We start from the raw sequence: 27,286 nt of genomic DNA, 5'->3' as shown, positions 1-27,286 counted from the left end.
CTGTCGTATGTTGTGTGGCCAGCTATGTTGGCTTCAAAGAATAAAGTGAGAAGCAACTAACATTTATCCACATTCTGGAGCAATTTATCTGGCATGGGGATTACCTATAAAGTTAAAATTGGGTCCTAAATCTTTTTTTTTGGAATAGTGTTTTTTAACATTGTCCTCCATGATGTTTGATTGTAGCCTTCTGTTTCTTCAGTCAATCTGGTATTTTATGTTGTTGTTGTTATGTGCCTTCCAGTTGATTCTGACTCATAGCGACCCTATAGGACATAGTAATACTGCCCCATAGGGTTTCCAAGGCTGTCATCTTTACGGAATTAGACCGCTACAGCTTTCTCCTGCACAGCAGTTGGTGGGTTCAAACCCCCAACCTTTTGGTTAACAGCCAAGTGCTTTAACCATTGTGCCACCGGGGTTCCTTTTGTATACTCCTCTAATTATAAAAAGGTTCCATGCCCCTATGGTTTACTCTTTTCTAATATAATTCATAGTTTCTCTATTCTCTTGACTAGATTTAATTTTTAAAATACCGATATTCTTCAGTGCTTGTGAATGTCAGTAACAGCTACTGATATCCTGGACACTGTTCTTAGAACTTGACATATATGGATTCATTTGAACTATACAACAGTGAAGTGGGTACTATTGTTAACTCATATTATAGATGAGGAAACCGAGACCCAGAGAGCTCAAATGACACGTCCAAGGTCAAACAAGAAGCAGGTGATGGAACTGGAATCCACGTCCAGAGTGCTGCAGAGCCTGGGCCCGTGGTACTAGATGTGTGATGGAACAACGAGTACTTAAAAACTGGAAGACTTGGTCTTCTTGGGAAGGCAGTGCAGTGGTAAGCAGGACTCTAAAATAGTTCAGTGCTCTGCCTTCCAAGTCCTCCATGAGAGAATATCCAACCAACTTGCCACTTGCTCACTCACTCATTCAATTCGATATCTGATAAATCAATACCTATCAAGTATTTATTGTGCTCCTAACAATTCCAGGCACTATTCCAGGCACTTGGGATACATCAGATGAACAAACAAGCAATAGCCCTTGCCCTTATACCTCTTACATTTTAGCTAATGGTTTGGGGATAGGTAGACAGGGATTTTGAAACTTCTTGCCTGCAAAACATAGTGTATATAGCATGGCATTTGGATAAATGATTATTTGACTCGATTCTGTTGCACATGTGTGTTTCTAGTCACTTGTCTTCATTCTATGGTACTGTTATCTCACCAGTGGTTAGTGAGCACCTGTGTTGTGGTGGGGAGTCCTTGGGTGGTGCGAACAGTTAACAAGCTTGGGTACTCAACGAAAGGTTGGAGATACCTTGGAAGAAAGACCTGGCAATCTGCTAAAAAAAAAATCAGATATTGAAAACCTTATGAAGCACAGTGTTACACTCTGACACACACAGGGTCACCATGAGTCAGAGTTGACTCAGCAGCAACTAGTTGGTTTTTTATTATGTGCTGGACCTTGGAGTAGACACTGGGGACCAGACAAGCACCAAACGAGGGAACTGAGGCTCGGGGAGTTGAAACAATCCGTCCAGTGCTCCATGATGAGGAAGCAGTGGGGCTGGACATGGACCTGAGTCTGTGCGACTCCCATAGAGGACATAGTTTCGATCTTTGATTTGTGCCCCAAGCACCATTCCAAGGTCCCTGTGCAGATCAGGAATCACGACACCTTCACTGAATGAATGAATGAAGATCTTGTTCATTGACTTCCAGTGAGAGGAACACAGGGATATTTTAGAGAAACCCAATCACAAAAAGGCATCACTGAGAAAAGATGAAATTGACCTCATTGCCCATAGGAAGCAGGGACATTTAGCTGGTACCAGGAGACCTTTAAACAATGACATGCACACTCTGGGCGCTGGCAGATTGAAAGAGACAGGCATCCCAATGGCTTTCCCTGGACCTCACCTCCCCCTTCGGCTACCATGCCAAACTCGAGCTGCAGACGGGACCCACTGCCTTCAACACGGGCCTTGCATTAGATGTATGTCAACAGAGATTAGCTCAGCCCCACACGCCGCCATTTGCCATTTGTTAGGCCACCTTCACCAACCCCGTAATCTAATCTCCGCTGGAGCAATGCCTCTTCCAGGTTAAATGTATTAAAGGAGCCGCGGGAAGTGGGCTGCTCAGGGCGGCCATGGCCTCTCCCTCTCTGACAAGCCTGACCCTGCTCCAAACCCTTCTTTCCCTGGAGACACCAGGGGTCAAAGCCTCCTTGGTGTAGAAGGGAGCGGAACAGTAACAAAGAGAGACGAGAGGATATTGGAAACATATTCCCCGGGCCTCCTCGCTTTAGAAATCTGAGAAGAACACGAGGCGACAAGTTAAAGCTTTCACTGCTGGAAATATTTTTCCTTTCCGTGTTTCAACAAGAATTTGATAAAGATATTGGGGAGGGTGGTGAGCAGAAGAGGAAGTGGAGAGAGTTGTAAAGCACATGGGACCTGCAGAAAAGGAGAAAGGGAGGGATGCTTAAGACAACTTTCGAGGAAATTTATGGGGGACGATTTTCCACGGCACAGATCCATTCTTCTTACATGTGTTTTTGAATCATGTGATTTTTTTTTTTTTTTTTTGAAAAATAGATGTTTTGTTGGCAAAGCTTGCCTTTTCCTTTTCCTTTTAGTTGCTTGGAAATCCTGACTCAGTGCAGAGGTGTTTCTGTGTCCTTAGCTGGTATTTCCACTCACTTCCAATAGAGTTGGAGCCCTGGTAGCACAGTGATTAAGAGCTTATCTGGTAACTAAAAGGTTGGCAGTTCAAATCCACCAACTGCTCCTTGGAAACCCTATGCGGCAGTCCTACTCTGTCCTATAGGGTCACTATGTGTGGGAATTGACTTGATGGCAACGGGTTTGGTTTTTTCTCGGGTTCTAATAGGGTATAAAAGATCCTCCCTCTTCCTCTGAACATGCCTCGGATCCTCCTCCTGTGACTGTCGTGATGTTTCCCCTGCCCCATTCATCTCTGCAGATCCAAGTCTTAGAGGTTTTATGCCTGATTTAATATTTCTTGGTACTCCTAGGGGCCACAAACGATTAAATGCCCAGCTGCTAACCAAAAGGTTGGAGGTTTGAGTCCACCCACTGAGACAAAAAGCCTGGCAATCTGCTTCCGAAAGGTCACAGCCTGGAAAACCCTATGGAGTGCAGTCCCACTCCATGGGTCACCATGAGTTGGAATCGACTTGATGGCAACTGGTTTGGTTTGGTTTTTTGGTAGCATCTCTTGATTCCATTCATTTTAAGCCCAATAATCATTGCACTGGGCCAGCCACCATATTTTCTTATACTTTTCAGTAAAGTATACAACCAGATAAAGGACACAGATTCCAAATGTCCTGCTTGATGAATTGCCACAAAGTGAACATTATGTGACCAGCACCTGATCAAGAGGCAGAACTTTATCAGCCTCCTCATGCCTCCATCCCATCTTCTTTCCCCTCAAAGGCAACCACCCTCTGGCCTTCTAAAAAGTCATGGATTATCTTTGCCTCTTTCTATACTTTACCTGAATTCCTGGTGGCCAGCGGTTAAGCGTTCAGCTGCTAACCAAAAGGTCGGCAGTTCGAATCTACCAGCCTCTCCTTGGAAACCCTATGGAACAGTTCTACTCTGTCCTGTAGGGTCACTATGAGTTGGAATCAACTCAGCGACAATGGGTTTTGTTTTGTTTTTATATACTTACCTAAATGGGGTGATAAGGTATGTACTCTTTTGTGTCTGCTTCTTTCACTCAATATTATGTCTGTGAGAATCATCTGGGTTATTGTGCGTAGCTATAGATTTTTTTTTAACCATTGTATAGGATTCGTTGTGTGAATATGCCACAGTGATTTCTCCATTCTCCTCTTAAAGGGTATTTGGGGAGTTTTTAGTTTGAGGCCCTTATAAATACTGTTGATATGAAAGTTCTAGATCTCATACTTTTTGGTGAACATATGTGTGGAGCAGAGAGTTCTTTTTTAAATCACAAAAATCTGATTGCCACCTTCTTTCAAATGCTGCAGAAGCTCCTCGTTATCTCTAAGATAGAGACCGAACCCTTTATGTTGGCCTGCAAGGGCCTAGGGGATTGGGCCTCTACTGATTTCTGAACCCTGATAACAGGTATCAGAAGTGCAAGTGTGTGCAGGGATCAGGCAGGGAATATAAATGAACGAAGTGGGACAAGTGTAATACCATAGGGAGGAATGGAGACTGCAGCAAACAGGAAAGAAACGGAGCAGCAGCTACTCAGCTCTGAGTGGTGGCTGATATGTGCAAATGTGGGCCCAGGATGGTCATATTTTCCCCATTTGAACTATAAATTGGAGGTTTTGATTTTTATGTGAAATCCACCAGTTTTAAAATGTTATAAGAATGGGTGAAACAGTTTATTTGTGGGACACAGTGTGTTCCCTACACTCACTCCAGCAAGGTTAGGGTAGTAGTAGGAGGCCATTTGGTAATACAACTGAACACAGAGAGAGAGAACTCTTTAGCATAATAACACATAGGAGATAGGTTAAGAAGAACTGGAAGCTATACTTGGAAGGTGCCATTTCGCCATCAAGACCTGATACACCCCCCCACCCCACCCCTGTGGCCCATCCAGAGATGAACCTGAAGGACCTGAATTGCTGACAACCCACAGCAGAGGCTGAGGAGGTCAGGGGGGACCCCAGTGAGATGAGCAAAGGGGTGCACAGAGCTGAGGAGCCATGGGAGAGGGAGAGAGGAGAGAGACCGGCAGTACCTTGTCAGAGGGAACTGAGGTGGTACTTTGGAATGAAGGGTCAGGAGGGACTTCTCCAAGGATGTGACTTTTGAGCTGAGTGTTGGAGAGACAGGCAGCCAAGTCTTGGGTAACAGTGTGCTAGGCGGAGGGAACAGCAAGAGCAAAGGGCCCTTAGCAGTAAACTGGCCTGGTGTGTTGGAGGAACACAGGCTCGTGGGCTGGTGTATAGAGGACTGGACAGCCTGGTGTATGATGAGCTCTGAGCAGAGCTTCAGGGCCCGATGGATGGAGCCTCGAGGCCATGATGAGGAGTTTGGATTTGATCCTAAGTTAGGCAGGAATTTGGTAATTCTGTACTTTAGCTCTCTGTCTTGGCAGTGACTCAGCTACCCCCTTGCTTTTCTCTCTCTGATTCTTGGCTTTTTTTCCAGTACCCGTGTTCACACTCTTTCCCCCATGCCAGAGCCCCACCCCAGACCAACTGAATCACTCTCGCTGGGGGAGCAGCCCAGACTTGTACAAGTTGTTAAAGTTCTACATAGAATACTGATCCACATTTGATACAGAGAACTAGTAGGTCAGAGCTATCTATCTATCTGTCTGTCTGCCTGTCTGCCTGCCTGCCCTACCTGCCTATTTATCATCTATTTGGAGTCCCTGGGTGGTGCAAACGTGTTAATGTGCTCAGCTTCTAACAGAAAGGTTGGAGGTTTCAGTCCACCCTGAGGTGCCTCAGAAGAAAATTATGGTGATCTCCTTGCAAAAAATCGGCCAAAGATCTACTCTGACACACATGGAGTCGTCACGAGTTGGAGTCCATCCATCCGTCCGTCCATCCATCCATCCATCATCTATCTACTGTCAATCTATCGATCTATCCATCGATCTATCTAATCTATCTATCTTTAATTAATCCAAAACCACCACAAAGAAAAATCTCTTAGTGAGAGATTGAAAATAAGAGGTAAGACTCAAAACTTACAAAACAAAACTTAAACTTACTAAAACAGTAAAAGAGAAACACGGTAAGAAAGAATGGATAGGTCTCCCTAAATGAAATGAAGACTTACTTTTGTTAGTGTTTGCAACACTGAAGTGAATAACTAGGTACCTAAATATTTTGCATATTGATGTGGATTTCCTGAGGAAAATTCCTAAAAGTGTAATTGCTTAGTCAAGGAGCATTAATTTTTAAAAGTTTTTGATGCATATTGTCAAATTGTTTCCATAAAGTTTATACCAATACAGACCCCATACCAACAGTGTTTATTTAAATTAAAAAAAAAAAAAAGAAAGATTTAAAAAAGACAACTAAAAGACAAGGAACACACTGGAGAGAGTTTTAGCTAGGTATATAATAAAGTGTTAAAACCAAACACCAAACCCATTGCTGTCCAGTCAATTCTGATTCCTAGTGATCCTATAGGAGAGAGTAGAACTGCCCGCAGGGTTTCCAAGGAGCGCTGGTGGATTTGACCTTTTGGTTAGCGGCCAAGCTCTTAGACACTGCACCACTAGGGCTCCAAATAAAGGGTTCAAAAAAGCCAGTGCCATTGAATCGATTCCGACTCATAGTGACCCTATAGGGCAGAGTAGAACTGTCCCATAGAGTTTCCAAGGAGCACCTGGCATATTTGAACTGCTGACCTCTTGGTTAGCAGCCTTAGCGCTTAACCACTACGCTACCAGGGTTTCCAAATAAAGGGTTAGGTGCTCTTAATAATCATAGAATAAGCGAAGCTTGAAAACCTGAAAAGAAAAAAAATGAGACTAGGATATACATTAATAAATGGTAGGAAATGAAACATTCACTAATAAACATTATATTTGTTCACATAAAAAAAAAACTGCCATCAAGTCAATTCTGACTCATAGTGACCCTATAGCACAGAGTAGAACTGTCCCATAGAGTTTCCAAGGAGCACCTGGTAGATTCAAATAGAAGATATATATTCACATATTAGTTACCAAAGAAATACAAGCCATCATTTTAGTAATGTATTTTTCCCTCAAAATTTACCACTAAAGCCTATTTACTTCTCTTTGAGAGTTTGATGAAAAAAAAACAAAAAACCAAACCCGTTGCCATCAAGTCGATTCCAACTCACAGCGACCCTATAAGGCAGAGTAGAACTGCCCCATAGAGTTTCCAAAGAGCGCCTGGTGGATTTGAACTACCAACCTTTTGGTTAGCAGCCATAGCACATAACCACTACACCACCAGGGTTTCCTGTTTGATGAAATGCACATCCCTCTAACGTTGATGGGAGTCTCAGTTGGTATAAGGCTTATGATGGCATTTTGACACTATGCATCAAAAGCCTTTAAAATATTTATTTTCCTTGACTGAATAATTCTAGGAATTTCTCCCAAGGAAATTAATGTGGATGCCAGACATATTTAGCTACCTGATCACTCATTGTTCTGTTTAAAATAATAGGCCAAAAAAAAAAAAAAAAAAAGTCGCAATCAAACTAAATTTTCAACAAGGAGCGAGTGGTTAAATACATCATAATATTAAAAAAAAATTAAAGTTAATATCTAATATTAATTTTACCAGTAATCACAAATTACTGGTAGTTATTAAATTTGAGTAATTAACTTACTGATTTAATTTCAAAATAACATAAATTGACTTAATCATGAATATTAATGTTTAATAATTTAGTCATGGTTATTAAATATTAGAACCTGACTAAATGATTCCATCTGTAAAACTCAAGAGACGCACAAAATGCGGTAGCCTAAACTGGATTGGAAAGAAAAAGAGTAACCTGCAAAAATGTGCCCATGGAACGATCTGCATTTATCACGCACAGACACTCCCAGGTTACGCAACAGTTTTATTTTGGAAAATCTTGTGCAATTCCAATTTTGCGTAAGTCAAGACGCTCGTTTGCAATCACTGCATATTTTAAGTTGCAAAACCTTTGATGTGCTTCTTGCACACGTGAATGAACTGTCATTCAAATATTTTCCTTGGTATGGCCGAGGCAGCCAGGGCTCACACGGAAAGGAGCAAAAGCTTTTGACTCTCCCATGCGGTGCGGCTCTGCTGGTTGCCTAATGAGCGCGCGTTACACCCTAGATGGACTGCTCTGTAGACAGGTTGTGATAGTTTCTGCTGATGCTTACCAAGTATTTCCAGCGCTCTAAACCAGGTGCCATTGAGTTGATTCCGACTCGTGGTGACCTGACCTGTGTCAGGGTAGAACTGTGCTCCATAGGGTTCTCAATGGCTGATTTTCCGGAAGTAGATCACTAGGCCTTTCTTCTGAGGGACCTCTGGGAGGACTCAAACCACCAACCTTTTGCTTAGCAAATGAGCGTATCAACCATTTGTACCATCCAGGGACTCCTCCAACTCTCTACTGTCCCCCAATCCAGTAGGCAAGTCCTACCCCTACTTGTGGCTCAGCAGTGTCATGTGACTAATTTTGGCCAACGAGTAGCAAATAGAAGTGACATGTGTCACTACCACACTGGAGCACTTAATCACTGGTACGAGGCCCCCTGGTGGTGCAGCGGTTAAGACTTGGGTTGCTAATCTAAGGGTCAGCAGTTTGAATCCACTGGCCACTCCACGGAAACCCTATGGAGCAGTTCTATTCTGTCCTATAAGGTCGCTATGAATCTGAACCAACTCGATAGCACACAACAATATACAAGCAGATAAGCAGCCCTGGTGACACAATAGTTAAGCGCTCGGCCGCTGACTGAAAGGTTGGCAGTTTGAACCCACTCAATGACTCCTCAGGAGAAAGAAATGGTGATCTGTTTCCATAAAGATTACAGCCTAGAGACCCTATGGGACAGTTCTACCCAGTGACAGTACAGGGTTGCTGTGAGTCAGAATCGACTCATCAACACCTAACAACAACATGGTATACAGCAGCATTCCAAATAATGGCTTCTCCGTCATGGAGGTTCTTACAGTGAGAGTAACACTGAGCAGAGCCCTTGGCTAACTTGTAGGGACGTGTAGCATGAGCAGAAACGAGGCCTGGTTATTTTAACCCACTGAGATTGGGGGGCCGTTTGTCACTGCAGCATAACCTAGCCTTGGTGACTCAAAGTCTGCCCTACAGAACAGCCGGCGGTGCTTGTTAGAAAGGCAGAATCTTGGGCCGAACTGACATTGAACCAGTTTTTTTCCCCCCACTATTTAAAAAAAATTGTTGTTGTTGTTGTTGTTGTTAAGCATATACACAGCAGGACATATGCCAAATGAACCATTTCTATGTGTACAATTTAGTGACATCGATTACATTCTTTGAGTCGCGCAACCAGTGTCACCCTCCTTTTCTGAGTGGTTCCTCCCCCATTAACATAAAGCCGCTGCCCCCTGAGGTTCCTATCACGCAAGACCCTCGGGTGCTCTGTAGGCACGAGAAGGTTTGCAGAGTGCTGCCCTTGCCCTTCCTGACATATCCTCAGGAGACAGGATAACACAGAGGTCAAGACCACAGGCACAGAAGCCCGGGAGCCAGCAAGTCTGTCACTGAGCCTCCCTTAGTCTTGCTTTCCCCATTGCGATTGTATGTCATGAGAACTAATTAATTGAAATAACTTTCAGTGCCTGGGATTAGTAATTGCTCAACAAACAAGAGCTGGTGTTACTATTTCAAAGGAGTCCATGGGTGGTGCAGTTAGTGATCTCAGCTACTAACAGAAAGACTGAAGGTTCCAGTCCACCGAGAGGCACCTCGGAAGAAAGTTCCTTGTGATCTACTTCCAAAAAATCACCCTTTGAGAACCCTGTGGAGCACCCTTCTACTCTGACACACAGGAGGTCGCCATGAGCCAGAGTCGACTCTACCAACAACTGATTTTTGCTTTCTGGGATCATTTCAGAAAGGGAATGAATTGCCACATGGCTGGACTCCAGCCTTGGCTTTCTGAAAGGTCTTTTCTATTTCCTCCCCAGCAAGAACGGCACCTTCTAAAGACTCAGGATGGCATCTAATAGAAGAAGTAAGTAAATATTGATCAATTAACTCCCCCACAACGAGGTTCCTCTCAACCACTTAATCACCTTCAAATGGCACATTTACTCACTTAATTCCTCTTCTGTCTTGTTTTAGCAGCTCCGTGGCCTAACTCCCCCATCGTCCCATCAGGACACCGCCCCAGTTCCGCCAGAAGTATTTGCAGAGGTAACAACCACTGTGAGCTTCAGTTTTGTTTGTTTTTTTCGAGGGATCAATGTTCCCTCTTCAAGTACCCCCACCATGCCTACAAAGGCCACTGCCTCCGGGAGCTACAGGGAGATTTTTCAGCACACACACACACACACACACACTTCAAAGGCAGAGAAAAGGGAGGAAATACCTGGGGGAAAGTACATGGCAAACACAATGATCGTGAAGCTATGCGCCACTTGCTGGAGAAGGCCCCTTTGTGTGTTTGCTCATTCCACCCCAAATCTTCTCGTGAGGAGGAAAATACAGGGATTATTCCTCTTTTTGTAATTTGGAAAAATCTAATTTAACAGGCTCCCCTAAGACCATTGCTATGGATTGAATCGTGTCCCCCTAAAATATGTGTTGTAAATCCTAACCTCTATGCCTGTGGTGGAGCCATGGCGGAGCAGTAGTTAAGAGATTGGCTGCTAACCAAAAGGTCAGCAGTTCGAATCCACCAGTCGCTCCTTGAAAACCCCATGGGGCAGTTCTAACTTGTCCTGTAGGGTCTCCATGAGTCGAAATCAACTCCATGGCAATGGGTTTTTGGTTTTATGCCAGTAGTTATAATCCCATTTGGGCATGAGTTGTCTTTGTTAAGTTAACGAGACAGGATTAGTATAGGGTGTATCTTGAGTCAGCCTCTTTTGAGATATAAAAGAGATTTTACAAGCCATCAGAGTAGAGATGGGGCAAGATAAATGCCAAGACACATGGAGATCTCCAAGGAACCAGGAAACAGAAGGGGAAGACACAAGGACCTTCCTGCAGAACCAAAAGAGAGAGAAAGCCTTCCCCTAGAGCCGGTGTCCTGAATTTGGACCTCTAGCCTCCTAAACTGTGCGAAAATAAATTTCTGTTTGTTAAAGTCCCCCACTTGTGGTATTCCTGTTGTAGCAGCACCACATAACTAAGACAGCCATATAGGATAGGGCCTAAGAGAGAAGAATTTAGGGTCAGACAGGCCAGGGTGTGAAACCAGAAGCCACCAAGGAGAAGCCCCAGAGGGTATCCTGAACTTGGAATTTAACTTAAATCTCAGTTTCCACCTTTGACGGTGGCGTTTCAGCTTCTCCCAGCTTGGAAACCACCTCCCGTTATCCCATGCACTTGGGGAAGTCAACTTCAAATCCTTTTAAAATCGAGGGGTTGGATGCAATTATCTTTATAAACCTTTCCATTACTAATAATAAACACTTGATTAAATGTTTATAAGAAACCAGGCATTGTGCGTTAACCCGTTTAAATCCATCGTACCCATTGTTGAGAGAAAGAAACTGAGGCAGAGAATCAGAGAGAGGAAGAAATCCTACTGGACCCATTGTTAAGAGAAGGAAACAGAGAGAGGGAAATGAGGAGGCAGAGAGAGAGAGCGAGAAAAGAGGAAAGGCAAGAAAGAGGAAAAAAGGAGAGGGAAAGCAGAGGAGACAGGAAGCAAAAGAGGAAAGAGAAGATAAGGGAGGATGTGACTGTTTCGGGGGCGTGCTCCTTCACACCCTCATTCTCTGTCCATGCTTCAGGGTGTCCTAGAGTATCTAGGGTATGGCAGGTAGGGCACCACCTGGGGGGGGCGGGGCACCAATAAGCAGTTTCTATTGGCCATCACAGTTTCCATTGCCTGCTGTGAGAGATCATTCAGCAATTTAACACTAAAAATGGCACAGTGGTTAAGAGCCTGGCGGCAGTTCCAACTTACCAGCTGCTCTGCGGGAGAGCAATGTGGCAGTCTGCTTCCGTAAAGATGTACAGCCTTGGAAACCCTATGGGGCAGTTCTATAGGGTCGCTGAGTCGGAACTGACTCCATGGCAATGGGTTTTTGTGGCCCTAGATGCTGTGGTTCTTAAGCTTTATGGGCCACAACTCCCTTTGAGAACCTGAAGAAAGGTTTTTTTGAATCCTCTTCATAAAAAAGTTGTGTATACAATATCTCTCCCTTTCCATCTCTCTCTCTCTCTCTCACACACACACACACACAGTTTCAGAGTATTAACACACTGCCTGAACCCATCCATAATCCCCAGCTAAGACCATCTGCTTTAACATAGGGTGGCTACAGGGTGGCTGTGAGTTGGAATCAGCTGGAGGACAATGGGTTTGGGGTATTGGCTTTAACGTACAGTGGGTTAGGACCTATTATGGTGTGTGGGTATTTGTACGTGTGTGTGTGGGTACGTGTGCATATGTACACACGTGTGTGTGTGGGAAAGAGGCTTACTGAGAATGTTCAGCCTTTCATATTTCACTAATAACAATAGAAAGCCAAGTTATACCTGGGAAAGAGAAGCCCATTAGGAGACAGAAACGAGGCTGAATCTCTGGCAGGGTGACTTGCTGAACTAACAATGCTAAAACTAGGGAAGTCCTGGGAAAGCTGGGATGATTGGGCCACGAAAAATAATGTACCGTATTTTAGGCAAATAACGTGTACCTCCTACGTTTGTTTGCCAACTGCTTCCTCCCCTCTGCAAGTTTCCTACGTGTGCTGTGCAAATTTTTTACATCAACAAGTAAAAAAAAAAAAAAAGAAAAATGGCATAGCGGCACTTACAAAAATAACTTTTGGGGGTAGGGAGCAGTTGGCAAACAAAGAAGGCACATGTTATTTGTGTAGAAATGTGGTAAACTAGCCAGAAAGAGTGGCCCTTAGGGTGCATAGGGGGCTGGTGATATGGAGACAGTTGGCTGGTCCATTTCAACGGTGAAATCTAGATCCTCCTCTGCACCCACCACCCTCCTCCTCTGTGGGATTGCCTGGGCTGCAGTTTTCAGGAAGTGGGGTGCTGAGAAAGGGGTGGCTCAATTTTTGGAAGGAGAGGGAGTTGGGAAAAAATGGGAGAAACCACGTCAGAGAAGCTTCTTCAGAAGATGAGTGTCAAATAATAAAAATTTTAAAAAGAAATTCAAAATAGGAAATAACCAGTTACCAGTTGTCATCGAGTTGGCTCGTGATGAGCCCATGTGTGTCTGAGTAGGACTGTGCTCCACAGGATTTTCAGTGGCCGATCTTTCGGAAGGAGATCACCAGGCTTTCTTCCAAGGCATCTCTGAGTGGACTCGAACCTCCAACCTTAGGGTTAGCAGCCAAACTCACTGACTGTTTGCACCACCCAGAGTCTCCAGAATAAATAAAGAATGAATAACAAGATTGTTTGCAAAGGTAAGCATCATGTCATTAGAGAGAAAAGAAAGCTTATCCTTCCCTGGAATTCCCTTCTGGCAGGGAAAAAACCAACAGAGCAACTTCATCACACCAATTCCTTCATGCTTCCGCAGGCGAGTGATAAAATTATCAGATGTGGGTCCCCATCCCGACTCCCACAGTCACTTTGGCCAAGTGCGCTGCGTCTGAGATAATGAAGGCAGCTTGATTGAACACTGGCTGGCTGCAGCCACTGTGCTAATTTGGAGATGGGCTTATTAGTTTAATGACTGCTCCAAAACATCAGAATTCCTTAGCATCAGTGCCGGGCTTCACTCGACATCAGCCCAAGGCTCCAGGCTGCCATGGTCGCCATCTTTCTATTTATGTCACTCCTGCTTCTTGGAGAGGTCGCTGTGTGTGTGCGCGCGCGTGCACACACAAGCTAGGATCTCCTGTTTGCCTCATCTGCATGATGCTCTTAGCTCTTCGCCCCAACATGAAAAGTTGCTATAGCCCCTTTCTGCTTTCAGCACATCCATACATATCCAGGGGACCCTGGTGGTGTGTTGTGGTTAAGAGCTTGGGGTGGTTCTACCCTGTCCTGTAGGATCACTATGAGTTGGAACCAACTCGACAGCAACAAATTGGGTTTTGTTTTGGTTTTATACATATCCAGAGAGAGTTTCTGAATGTGTTTTGGTGAAATATTCTTTATTCATTACGCTGTTGTTGTTGCTAGCTGCCGTAAAGTCGCCCCAACACAGGCACACACCATGCACAATGGAACAAAATGCTGCCCGGTTTCACACCGTTCCCATGATTGATTGCAAATCAGACCGTTGTGATCTGTAGGGGTTTTTTTTTATATTGTTATTATTATTAAATTTGTTGTTGTTGAGAATGTACACAGCAAAACATACCAGTTCAACAGTTTCTACGTGTACCATTTAGTGACATTGATTGATGATCCATAGGGTTTTCATTGGCTGATTTTCAGAAAATAGATTGCTAGGCCTTTCTTCCTAGTCTGTCGTAGTCTAGAAGCTCTGCTAAAATGTGCTCAGCATCACCGCCACCACCAGTCACCGTCAAGTCAGTTCTGCCTCATGGCGCCCCATGTATGTCAGAGTACAATTGTGCTCCATAAAGTTTTCAGTGGCTGATTTTTGGGAAGTAGATCACCAGGCTGAGGCACCTCTGAGTGGACTTGAATAGCCAGCCCTTCAATTAGCGGCCGAGGGCGTTAGCAGTTTTCACCACCCATTAGACTAAGGAGCGTCACAACCCATTCCTTACTAGGACCCAAAGGCTCTACTTTATCATCTGCCTCCCATCTCTGATTTCATCTTCTACATGTTCCCTTCCTTCACTCTGCTCAGGCCACAGAGGCCTCCTTGCTGTTCCTCAAACATGCCAGGTAGGAGTCTGACCTCAGGGTCTTTGCACAGGCTGTTCCCTCTGCTTTGAACACTGTTCCCTAAGAGAGCAACATGGCTTACTCCCTCACTTCTGACTGCTTGCTGCAATGTCACTTCAGGGAGGCCTATTCTGACTACTCTACTTGAAATGACAATTCCCCTGGTACTTCTCTCTCCACTACACCCTGTTTCATTCATCCCTACCAAACCTCCCATATAAATGTACTCGTGCACTATATTTAGTTTCTGCATACCCCCACTATAATGTCACTGTTGTTTTGTCTATTGCTGTACTCCCAGTGCTTAGAACTAGCATAAAATAGAGGCTCAATAAATATATGTTGATTAAATAAATGAATTCACAAATGAATGAATGGAGTCAATATGCAAAGAAATAAGGATCGCTGTGGTCTCAGGGGAAGCCACCTATGAGTCACCTTTAAGCTGAGTTGAGGATTCAGGGTGTTCAAGGTGTGTCAGTCATGATGGCGGCCACAGAACTGGAGACTGGCTGACTCTGAATACCCCTCCAGGGCTGGCCATATTTGGTACTAGGGAACCCAGTTCTCCCTGGATACAGGAGTAGGAGCAATTCCATAGGCTGGCCAGCAGCCCAGGATATTACTTGCTACAGATGAAGATGGGTTTAAAAAAAAAAAAAGCTGCCATCGAGTTAATTCTCACTCTGACTCTTCCCATGAATGGCAGAGTAGAACTGTGCTCCACAGGGTTTTTGATGGCTGATGGGGGGGTAGGTTGCCAGGCCTTTCTTCTGCGGCACCTCTGGGTGGACACAAACCTCCAACCTTTTCAGTTAGCAACTGAGCACCGTAACCATTTCCGGCAACCAAGAACTCTGAAGATAAATTGGGCCAAAGTTGTCCTTTCTTTTTCTGGAACTTAGACTCCAGAGCACTGAGTTGAGGTGACAATGAGGCTTGGCTGCTGAAAAGCTGTATGAAGAGATGCCCAGGAGCACAGCTGAGGCTGTAGGAGCCATGGCAAGTGGGAGTTCTGAGGAAGAAGATGCTATAGGGGAGAGGGAAGCTACACAGATGACAAAGTGAGGAAGATACACACAACTGAAAAGTAAATGGAGTGCTGTTGTTAGTCGCCATCGAGCTGGTTCTGACTCATAACAACCCCATGTACAACAGAATGGAACACTGCCCAGTCCTGCACCATCGTCACAATCATTGCTAGTACGAGCGCATTCTTTTAGCCACTGTGTCAATCCATCTTATTGAGGGTCGTCTTCTTTTTTGCTGACCCTCTACTTTACCAAGCACGGTGTCCTCCAGGGACTGGTCCTTCCTGATAATATGTCCAAAGTATGCAAGACGAAGTCTCACCGTCCTCGCTTCTAAGGAGTATTCTGGCTGTACTTCTTCCAAGACAGATTTGTTCATTCTTCTGGCAGTCCATGGTATATTCAATATTCTTCTCCAACACCGTAATTCGAAGGCATCAATTCTTCTTCGATTTCCCTTATTCATTGTCCAGTTTTCACATGCACATGAGGTGATTGAAAACATCATGGCTTGAGTCGGACACACTTTCGTCCTCAAAGTAACATTTTCGCTTTTTAACGCTTTAAAGAGGTCTTTTGCAACAGAGTGGCCCCATGTGATAGTTAGGTCTTTTGATTTCTTGATAGCTGTTTCCATGGGTATTAATTGTAGATCTAAGTAAAATGAAATCTCTGACAACTTCAATCTTTTTTCCATTTATCATGATGTTGCTTATTGGTCCAGTTGTGAGGATTTTTGTTTTGTTTATGTTGAGGTGTAATCCATACTGAAGGCAGTAGTCTTTGATCTTCATCTGTAAGTGCTTCGAGTCCTCTTTGCTTTCAGCAAGCAAGGTTGTGCCATCTGCATATCGCAGGTTCTTTCAGCTTGAGAAATGCCAAGCACGTTCTTCTCTTTTGGTTTTCTACCTCCAGGACTTTGCACATGTCATTATAATACTTTATTTTCTCTTAAGCCGCACTTTGAAATCTTCTGTTCAGCTCTTTTACTTCATCATTTCTTCCATTCACTTTAGCTACTCGATGTTCAAGAGTGAATTTCAGTCTCCTGTGACATCCATTTTGGTCTTTTCTTTCCTGCCTTTTTAATGACTTTTGCTTTCTCCATGCATGATGTCCTTGATGCCATCCCATAACTTGTCTGGTCTTCAGCCATTGGTGTTCATTGCATCAAATCTATTCTTGAGATGGCCTCTAAATTCAGGTGGCATATACTCAAGGTCGTACTTTGGCTCTCAAGGACTTGTTTTAATTTTCTTTAGCTTCAGCTTGAACTTGCATATGAACAATTGGTGACCTGGTCCATAGTCTGCCTGACTTTGTTCTAACTGATTATATTGAGCTTTTCCATCGTCTCCTTCCACAGATGTAGTCGATTTGATTCTTGTGTATTCTTATCTAGTGAGGTCCAGGTGCATAGTCGCTGGTTATGTTGTCGAAAAAAGATATCTCCAACGAATAAGTCATTGGTCTTGCAAAATTCTATCATGCGATCTCCGCCGTCATTTCTACGCCAAAGCCATATTTTCCAACTACTGATCCTTCTTCTTTGTTTCCTACATTAGTATTACAATCACCAGTAATTATCAATGCATCTTGATAGCATGTTTGATCGATTAGAGATGGCAGAAGTTAGTAAAAATCTTCAATTCCTGTATCTTTGGCATTAGTGGTTGGTGTGTAAATTTAAACAACAGTTGTATTAAGTGTTCTTCCTTGTAGATGCATGGATCCTGCTATCCTGTCACTGACAGTGTTGTATTTCAGGATAGATCTTTAAGTGTTCTGGTGTGAATGTGACACCATTCCTCTTTGATTTGTCATTCCCAGCATAGTAGACCACATGATTGTCCGATTCAAAATGCCAATAACAGTCCATTTCAGCTCACTAATGCCTAGGGTATCGATCTTCAAAAGTTCCTTTTCATTTTTGACAACTTCCAATTTTCCTTGATTCGTACTTCATACATTCCATGTTCCAATTACTAATGGATGTTTGCAGCTGTTTCTTTTCATTTTGTGTCATGCCAAATCAGCAAATGAAGGTTCTGAAAGCTTTACTTCATCCACATCATTATGGTCAACTCTACTTTGAGGAGACAGCTCTTCCCTAGTTGTGTTTTGAGTGCCTTCCAACCTGAGGGGCTCATCTTCCAGTGCTACATCAAACAATGTTCTGCTGCTATCCGTAAGGTTTTCTCTGGCTAATTTTTTCAGATGTAGACTGCCAGGTCCTTCTTCCCAGTCTGTCTTAGTCAGAAGTTCCATTGAAACTTGTCCATCATGGGTGCCTATGATGCTTAAGGTTGTGCATCAGCTTGGCTGCCATGATTCCCAGTGGTTTGGCAGTTATGTAATGATGTAATTTGGCATTTATTTAATGATGTAGTCATCCTCCATGATGCGATCAATGTGATCAGCCAATCAGTTGTAAGAGGAGTTCCCTAGGGGGTGTGGCCTGCATGATAGACAGATAGATGGATAGATGGATAGATAGATAGATGATAGATGGATAGATAGATGATAGATAGGTAGATAGATAGAGAGATTAGAGAGAGAGAAAGAAAAGAAAGAAAGAGAGAGAAAGGAAGGAGGGAGGGAGGGAGGGAGGGAGGGAGGGAGGGAGGGAGGGAGGGAGGGAGGGAGGGAAGGAAGGAAGGAAGGAAGGAAGGAAGGAAGGAAGGAAGGAAGGAAGGAAGGAAGGAAGGAAGGAAGGAAGGAAGGAAGGAAGGAAGGAAGGAAGGAAAGAAAACCAGAAAAAAAAAAAACAAAACCCAAACCCATTGCCATCAAGTCACTTCTGACTCATAATGACCCTATAGGACAGAGTAAAACTGCCTCATAGGGTTTCCAAGGAGTGGAGTGGCTGGTGGATTCGAACTGCTGACCTTTTGGTTAGCAGCCAAGCTCTTCGCCACTGTGCCACAAGGCACATATATATATGGACATTGTGGCAAAATTTGCTTGCTTGCTGTGGATCCTGCATCTGGCTCGTTATCATCTGACCTCTAGTTCTTGGAACTTGAGGCAGTTGCCTGCCGTATTGCCTGCCAATCTTGGGTTTTGTTGGCCTCTGTAGACTGTGACCAGCAGTCTGCCATCTTACCTGCTGATCTGGGGTTTGTCAGCCCCTGCGGCTACATGAGTTAGGAGAAGCCTCCAGCCTGATGCCTGACCCACGGACTTGGGACTTGGGACTTGCTAGCTTCTGCCCATGGACTTGGGACTTGCTAGCTTCTGCCCATGGACTTGGGACTTGCTAGTTTCTACAACTGCATGAGCCTTTTCTCTGAGATAAATCTGTCTCTCTCTCTCTCTGTAGATATATATATACATACATATATGCTTCACTGATTTTGCTTCTCTAGAGAACCCAGCCTAAGACAGTGACCCTGCTGGTGTTTGAAATACCGGTGGTATAGCTTCCAGCACCACAGCAACATACAAGCCACCATAGTATGACAAACTGACAGAGTAGTGGTGGTATAGAGTGAGTCACGTTAAAAAGAATAAAGATCGAAAAACTACTGGCCGTAGATATTTCCTCAAGCTTCCTTGTATCCAGAGTAACCTTCCATGAGGTTTTGCCCTATCCTGTTCTTGTTTTGGGATTTCCATGATACTCCCTGTCCCATATTGCTTCATCTACCTCAACCTTGGGGTCGTAGGAGAGGTTGCTAGGCAACCAAAAGACCTTTGCTTAAATATTGCTGTTGTCGCTGTGGTGTTGATTCCAACTCCTGGTGACCCCATGGGTGCGGAGCAGAACTGCCCTATGAAGTTTTCAAGGCTGTGACCTTTCAGAAGCAGATCACCAGGCCTGTCTTCTGAGGTGCCTCTGGGTGAGTTTGAACCGCCAACCTTTAGGATAGTCATCAAGTGTTTAACCATTTGTGCTACCCAGCGACTCCTTGCTAAAACATAGGAACTGAGAATTCTAAGTTGCGTTTGACTTGATTCTTCTTTATACCATCTGTGAAATCAGCAAACTGTAGGTAAAATGGTGACCCGGGGTCATGTAAAAGGTTAGAGGTTCAAGTCTACCCAGAGGACCTTAGAAGAAAGTCCTGGTAATCTACTTTAGAAAAATCAGCCATTGACAACCCTTTGGAGCACAATTCTATTCATGCGGTTGCCACGAGTCAGCGTTGACTCAACAGAAAGTGGTTATATATATATATATATATATACGGTTTTTTATACGTATAGGTATATACATATATATATAAAGGAGCCCTGGTGCGCAGTGGTTAAGAGTTCGGCTGCTAACCAAAAGTTCGGCAGTTCGAACCCAGCAGCCACTCTGTGGGATAAAGATGTGCAATCTGTTTCCATAAAGACTTCATCCTTGGAAACCCTGTGGGGCAGTTCTCCTTTGTCTATAAAGTCGCTGCGAGTCAGAATCAGCTCGATGGCAACAGTATACACACACACAGACACAAAAACACGTACACACACACATACACACACGTTTATGTATGTGATTCAACCGTATAGACCTTTTGGTAACCTATTTTTTCCACTCCACACTAAAGTGTGAGCATCTTCCTAGGTCAACTCCTTTAATCTTTTGTATTTCAAGAAAAAGGTAACAGAGCCTCCACCAAAATGCAAATGATAATGTCAACAGACTATGAATCCTTTCTACCTTGATGTGTGTCTCTGTAATGGAGATGTTAGAGGTATGTCGGGACTATAGGAAGAAGCTCCATTTGTCTTTCTCCAGCTTGAACTGATGGCTGATGATTGGACTAGTAACGGTCTGTGCATTGTTGTAACTTGAGAACTGCTCCAGAGCAAGGACTCATCAAAGTGAGAAAGTAAAAGGGTTTTTTCTCCCTCCTTTAAAAATTAGGAAAAAAAAAAATTTCTTTTAGCTTAGAGGTATAGTTTAATTAGAAGATTTTTCTCTTGGCTTTTTTTTTCTCCTCCCTCTTCTCCCTCTTCTCCCTCCCTCCAAAGAGCATCCCTGAGAAACAGCTCCTGAAACACGAACAAACAAACTCATCCAAATTGTTTAATCTGCTCTTTGCAACAAAGCTGGTGGGAGACTGCCTCCTTGCCCCCTCAGTTTGACCCTTTATGGGAAAGGAAAGGAGATAAGGTCCGGATTGAAAGCCAAAAGCAACAACAAAACCTCCACTCCACTCTGGGCTACTCTGCTCTTGTCTTGCTTAATTTCCCAAAATTGTGAGATCCTTGAGGACAGAGACTCTGGTTTATTTCTGCACCTTCAGAGCCAAGGACACAACATAAGAGTCTCAGAGTGAATGAATGAGTGAATAAGTGATTTGCATCATTCTCAGCTTTGCTGTCTTCTCTCACACACACAATATGTGACTACATCACATTCATTTGGAAGAAACGAAGTTTAAGAAGCCTAGGTTTACTCTACCACCTTTCCCCAAAGAGAAAACAAATGAAGATTCTTATAAAGAAATTATAACAAAGAGGAAGCCAAACACAGCATGACATAACCCAAATAGCAATCTATGATTGATTTTGGCAGGGGAGTGGCATTTCAGAGTCAGGAGGGACTTCCCATGCTCCTCAAATCTCAGTGCCCTAGGTAAGCATCCTCTGGAGATCCATTTAAAGCCATTTGTTACACCTTAAAAATGTAGAAAATTCTTAAAGACTCTTAGAGAAGCAAAGCCGGTGAAACGTATAAATATATATATACATAGAGAGACTTGTGTCAAGGAAATGGCTCACACAGTTGTAGAGGTTAGCAAGTCCCAACTCCATGGGTCAAGCCGGAGGATTTTTCTGACTCACATAGCTGCAGGGATTGGTGAACCCAAGATCAGCAGGTGAGCTGCTAATTCAAGTCCCAAGAACCAGAGGTCAGATGAACAGGGACCAGCTGCAGGATCCCGAATGAGCAAACACCTTTGAGCCTTGCCAGAAAGTCCACCTATATTGAATGCAGGCCACACCCCCAAGGAAACTCCCTTTCAACTGATTGGTTGCTCACAGCAGATCCCATCATGGAGGTAATCACATTATATCTGATCCCATCATGGAAGTGATTTCATTATTATATGACTGCCAAACTGTGTTATAACTGCCAAACCACTGAGAATTATGGCCCAGCCAAGTTGATACACAACCTCAATGATCACAATGACTTAAGAAGGTAGTTGTGGGGTTGATGTGGTAGTTACAGCCGTGCAAACCCAAGGTAACGTGTATTCCGTAAAATGTCTCAAGGAATTTTTTTAATCTTGCATTCACTAAAGTGAGCCTCATGCCCTTATCTACAGTTACTATGCTTAAAGGATTGTCTCAAAGTGTACAGAAACAAACGTGTGGGAGTCAGAGGCAATTTCATTCTTCATGGAGCCTGGATCCCAGCAGAAAATAGAATTCCATTCAGATAGTTCAGCTGAAAGACATTTCAGAGATACAGAGGTATGAGCAGAAAATGGATAGTGCAGCACTCAAGGACTGCTAAGAGCAAGAAGTTGTTACTAACCTTGGGCCTGAAGGGGTAAAGGGAGGACATAGAATTCCCAGGGTCCAGTGAGAGCTGGAGATATGGAGAAGGGGCCACCTAACAGGAGGTGTAGACATGGAGGGCCCCAGCCACTGTCAGAACCATGAAGCAGAAGAAGAGAGGGAGCAGGGGTATTAATACCCTACCCCCTCTCTCTCTTGTTAGGTGCCATCAAGTTGGTTCTTACTCACAGCAACCCTATGAACAACAAAAGGAAACACTGCCTGGCCCTGCATCATCCTCACAATCATTATGTTTGTGCCCATTATTGTAGCCACTGCGTCAATCAGTCTCACTGAGGGTCTTCCTCTCTTTCTCTGACCCTCTACTTTACCAACCTTGGTGTCTTTCTTTCTCCAGGGAGTGATCCCTCCTGATTATATTCCCAAAGTACATAAAATGAAGTCTCACCATCCTTACTTGTAAGGAGCATTCTGGCTGTACTTCTTCCAAGACACATTCGTTTGTTCTTCTAGAAATCCATGGTATATTCAATATTCTTCACCAACACCATAATTCAAAGGCATCAATTCTTCTTTGATCTTTATTATTCATAGGAAACCCGTATTCCTTATTCATAGGAAACCCTGGTGGTATAGTTGTTAAGAGTTCAGCTGCTAACCAAAAGTTTGGCAGTTCAAATCCACCAGATGCTCTTTGGAAACTCTGTGGGGTAGTTGTACTCTGTCCTATAGGGTCACTATGAGTTGGATTGACTCCATGGCAATGGGTATGGTTTTTGATATTCACTGTCCAGCTTTCACATGCATATGAGGTGATCAAAAATACCATGGCTTGGTTCAGGCACACCTTAGTCCTTGAAGTGACATCTCTGTTTTTTAACACTTTAAAGAGGTCTTTTGCAGCATATTTGCCCAGTGCAATCTCTCATTTGATTTCTTGACTATTGCATCTGCTGCTGCTCTCTCTCTCACCACCCTCAGATCTCCTACGTGAATCTCCCATTGGTCAAACTCAACTGGAAGCCAGTGGCAAAGGAGTCCAAGTCTTGTAATCTTTAGGGTTTAGCCTCCTGGGACTCAGAAGAGGGCAGAGCAAAGTGAAGGATGAATTTTGAGATGGCGTAGGGGGCAAAGTCAAAGTAACCAGCGTCTTGGTCTATAGTAGCCACTCAGTCCATTGAATAGAAATAAATAAGATTGTATTGATCCAAGATGGTGATGAACTGGATAATGCAACGTTCCCATTTGTTGAGGTGATTGAATAGATGGGAGCAAAGCTTGTTGGGTTATATTCTTGTGTAGAATCAAGATAGAAGCTTTCACTCTTTTGGTGAAAAATGCCCTTTTCTATTTTACAAATATGACAATTTTGACTTTGGTGATGAGTGGTGGATGTAGAGAAAAACAAGACAAAGGACACTGGGCCCTGGGTATGTGTTGTGTCACATGAAGACCTTCAAGATGTTCTAAGAGATGTATTCTGATGGTAGCCAGCCTCCAAGATGACATCTGATGATCCCTACCTCCTATATTCACACCCTATGTAGCCCCTTCCCACATGGTACCAGGGTTGATCTGTGTGACCAGTAGCATACATCAGAAGTCATGGCGTGTCACTTCTGAGATTAAGTTATAAACGACATCATGGTCTTTCTTTCTCTCTCTCTTACTCAGATGACTTCCTCTGGGCAAAGCCAGGTTGGGAGTGGCCCTATGAAGAGCCCCACATGGCAAGGACCTGAGGCCTCCTGCCAACAGTCACATGAGCTTAGAAACAGATTCTCCCCTAGCCGAGCCTTCAGATGAGACTGCAGCCCTGGCCAACAACTTGAATGCAACATCATGAGAGACCCTGAGCCAGAACCACCAAGGTAAGCTGCTCCCAGATTCTGAACCCTCAGAAACTGTGAGATAATAGATGTTTGTAGTTTTAAGCTATTACGTTTTGGGGTCTTTTGTAACACAGAGACAATTAACTAATACAACACTTGAGGCCAGAAGCATTTGCTACTTTTCAATAATGATTGTCAATGTGTACTGGAACCTTGTATATTGTGTTTATCACCATCAGTCACCAAGCCTACCATCCATACTCATAACTGTGTAACGAATCACTTGCCTAGCTTTTCTGAGTCTCTTCAGTTTACAACGAGGATGGCAATAATGCCCATCAAAGGTTTGTCCTGAAAATCAGACAGAATAAAGTATTTTAAGTGCCAAGACAGGGGGCAGTGGTGGTTCAGCGGTAGAATTCTGGCCTTCCACACAGGAGACTGGGGTTTGATTCCTGGCCAAGGCACTTCCAGCACAGCCACCACCCATCTGTCAGGGGAGGCTTACATGTTGCTATGTTGCTGAACAGGATCACAGCGATTCGATCCACAACCAGTCATGGGGATGGATGGTGCAGGACAGGGCAGTGTTTCGTTCTGTTGTGCATGGGATCACCATGAATCAGGGACCAACTCAACGGCAGCTAACAGCAACAACAAGTGCCCAGGACATTGCTTGAAGTAGTGTAGCTGTTTAACGCATGTAGCCATTAGTATTAATAAGGGAGAGAAGTAGGTTTCAAAACCATTTATAATGAAAGGATGCTCCCAATGAGACTTGAGATAATAGTTCACCACGATTGCCTGGTATATTTTGCCTCTGTTCTTCTCTTGCCTCATAAACAGTTCTGTTCTCTTGCAATGGCTGGAACGCAGAGTTTCCCAAAACAACCAGCACTTCTGCCAACCCCAGGGCCCAGAGCTCTGAAACAGCTCCCCCCTGACCGTGGAGAATCCGCTGTCTGCACTCACGTCTCCTTGGCAGCAAGGGGAATCCCTGATGTTCTAGGCATGCCCCGTCACTCCCTGGGCGTCAGCCGGCTTTTGCTCATGATTTCCATTCTCTAATGACTCGAGGAGGAGTATGTGACTGAGTCACAGGGACCTGGGGGGGCGGGGGGTGAGTATGGTGTTGGTTCTGAAATCACACGGGGTCGGCGACCTCAGAAAATATCAACAAGCAGTAGAGAGACAAAGGGAGCAGCTAACCAAGCTGTGCCATGATTCACGCTTGACCTGGGAAAACTCACCAGCTTTTCCAGTGGCTGCAAACTGTCAAGGTTTCCTTCAATCAGGACGAGTGCTTTGCCGCCTTCTAGGAACGCTTACGGACAACTTCTGTAGTTTCAGTCTTCGATCTCAAGTTGGCATTCACAGCAATCATCGTACCTGGGCGAAAAAAAAAAAGTTTCATCCATTTTCAGTTTTTGCCCCTTTCCCTCGGAAGCAGGTGAAAAGAATGGCAGCAACGATAGCACGTAGCTGTTGTTGTGTGTCAGTTATTCTCTTAGGCATAGAAGAAAAAAAAAAAGAAGAAGAGAACAGAATCATCACGTGGAAACAGGCAGATCCCAGTATTTCCACTTCTAGGCAGTCAATCTTTCAGAAATTAAAAAAAAAAAAAAAAAAATCAAGCCCATTGCCATCCAGTCAATTCCAACTCACAGTGAGATCATGTGTTTCAGAGTAGAACTGTGCTCCACTGGGTTTTCTTGGCTGTAATCATTTTTAGAAGCAGATTGCCAGGCCTTCCTTCCAGGGTGCTGCTGGGAGGATTTGAACCACCGAAGTCTAGTCTAGCAGACAGTTGTAGAACTGTGCTCCACAGGGTTTTCAGTGGTTGATTTCTCAGAAGCAGATCACCAGGCCTTTCTTCTGACCCATCTCTGCGTGGACTCAGACCGCTGACCTTTTGGTCAGCAGCTGAGGTCATTAACTGTTTGTGCCAGAAGAGCAGACCAAATAGAATCAGTTTGGCATGCTAAGGTGGCTTGTGCGTTGTGATGCTGGAGACTATGCCACCAGTATTTCAAATACCATCAGAGTCACCCATGGCAAATAGGTTTCAGCAGAGCTTTCAGACTGAGACAGCCTACGAAGACCTGGTAATCTACTTCTGAAAATCAGCCAATGAAAACCTTATGGATCACAGAATATTGTCTGAAACTCTGATTTGCTTACTTTTTTTTTCTTAATTTATTGTGTTTTAGGTGAAAGTTTACAGCACAAATTAGTTTCTCATTCAAAAATTTATACACACATTGTTTTCAGACAATGGTTGCAATCCCTGCAGTGTGACAGCACTCTCCGTCTTTCCACCCTGGGTTCCCCGTGTCCATTGGCTCAGTTTTCCTGTCCCTTCCTGCCTTCTTGTTTTGCTTTGGGACAGGAGTTGTCCATTTGGTCTCATGTATTTGATGAAACTAAGAAGCAGGTTCCTCGTGCGTGTTATTGTTTGATTTATAGCCCTGTCTAATCTTTGAAAAATGGGCTTTGGGAGTAGCTTCAGTTCTGAGCAGGGTATCCAGGGGCCATAGTGTCAGGGGTTCCTTTAGTCTCTGACAGACCAATAAGTCTAGTCTTTTTTTTTTTTCTGAATTTGAATTTTGTTCTACATTTTTCTCCCTCTCTGTCCAGGATTCTCTATTGTGATCTCCGTCAGAGTGGTCGATGGTGGTAGTTGGGCACCATCTAGTTATTCTGGGCTCGGGCTGGTGGAGGCTGTGGTTCATGTAGTCCTTTAGTCCTTTGGACTAATATTTTCCTTGCATCTTTGTTTTCTTTCATTCTTCTTTGCCCCGGACAGCGTGGGATCCTTAGATGTATCTTAGATGGCCACTCACAAGCTTTTAGGACCTGAGACACTACTCACCAAAGCAGGATGTGGAACGGATTATGAACTATGTTATGCCAGTTGACCTAGATATCTCCCAGAACCATGGTCCCCACCCTTCAACTCCAGCAACTCAGTCCCTTAAGGTATTTGGATGTGTCTAGCGAGCTTCTATGACTTTGCCTTCGTCAGATGCTAACTTCTACATTGTGTGCTGTCTTTCGCTTCACCAAAGCTGACATTTGTCTACTATCTAGTTAGTGATTGCCCCTTCTCAGCCCTCCCCTGACTTGCTTACTTTGGACGCATCATCAGAAAGGACTGATCGCTGGAGAAGGACATCATGCTTGGTAAAGCTGAGGGTCAGAGAAAATGAGGGAAACCCTCAATGAGCTAGAGTGGCATAATAGCCTCAACAACAGACTCAAACATACCAGTGATCATGAAGATGGCACAAGACAGGGCAACATTTCATTCCTTTATACATAAGGTCGACATGAGTTGGAACCGACTCAATAGCAGCCAGCAACTCCCGGACACAGTTTCCAGGTGCCACCGACAATTTGCCTGCAAAATCCCTTGATGCCTCCTCCCTACATGCCTTTGAACAAGCCCCTCCTCTTCACTG

This window comes from Elephas maximus, chromosome 22, assembly GCF_024166365.1.
Source record: "Elephas maximus indicus isolate mEleMax1 chromosome 22, mEleMax1 primary haplotype, whole genome shotgun sequence".
NCBI classification, from domain to species: domain Eukaryota; kingdom Metazoa; phylum Chordata; class Mammalia; order Proboscidea; family Elephantidae; genus Elephas; species Elephas maximus.
The sequence above is the reverse complement of the archived record's forward strand: the minus strand, read 5'-3'. Positions refer to the sequence as shown.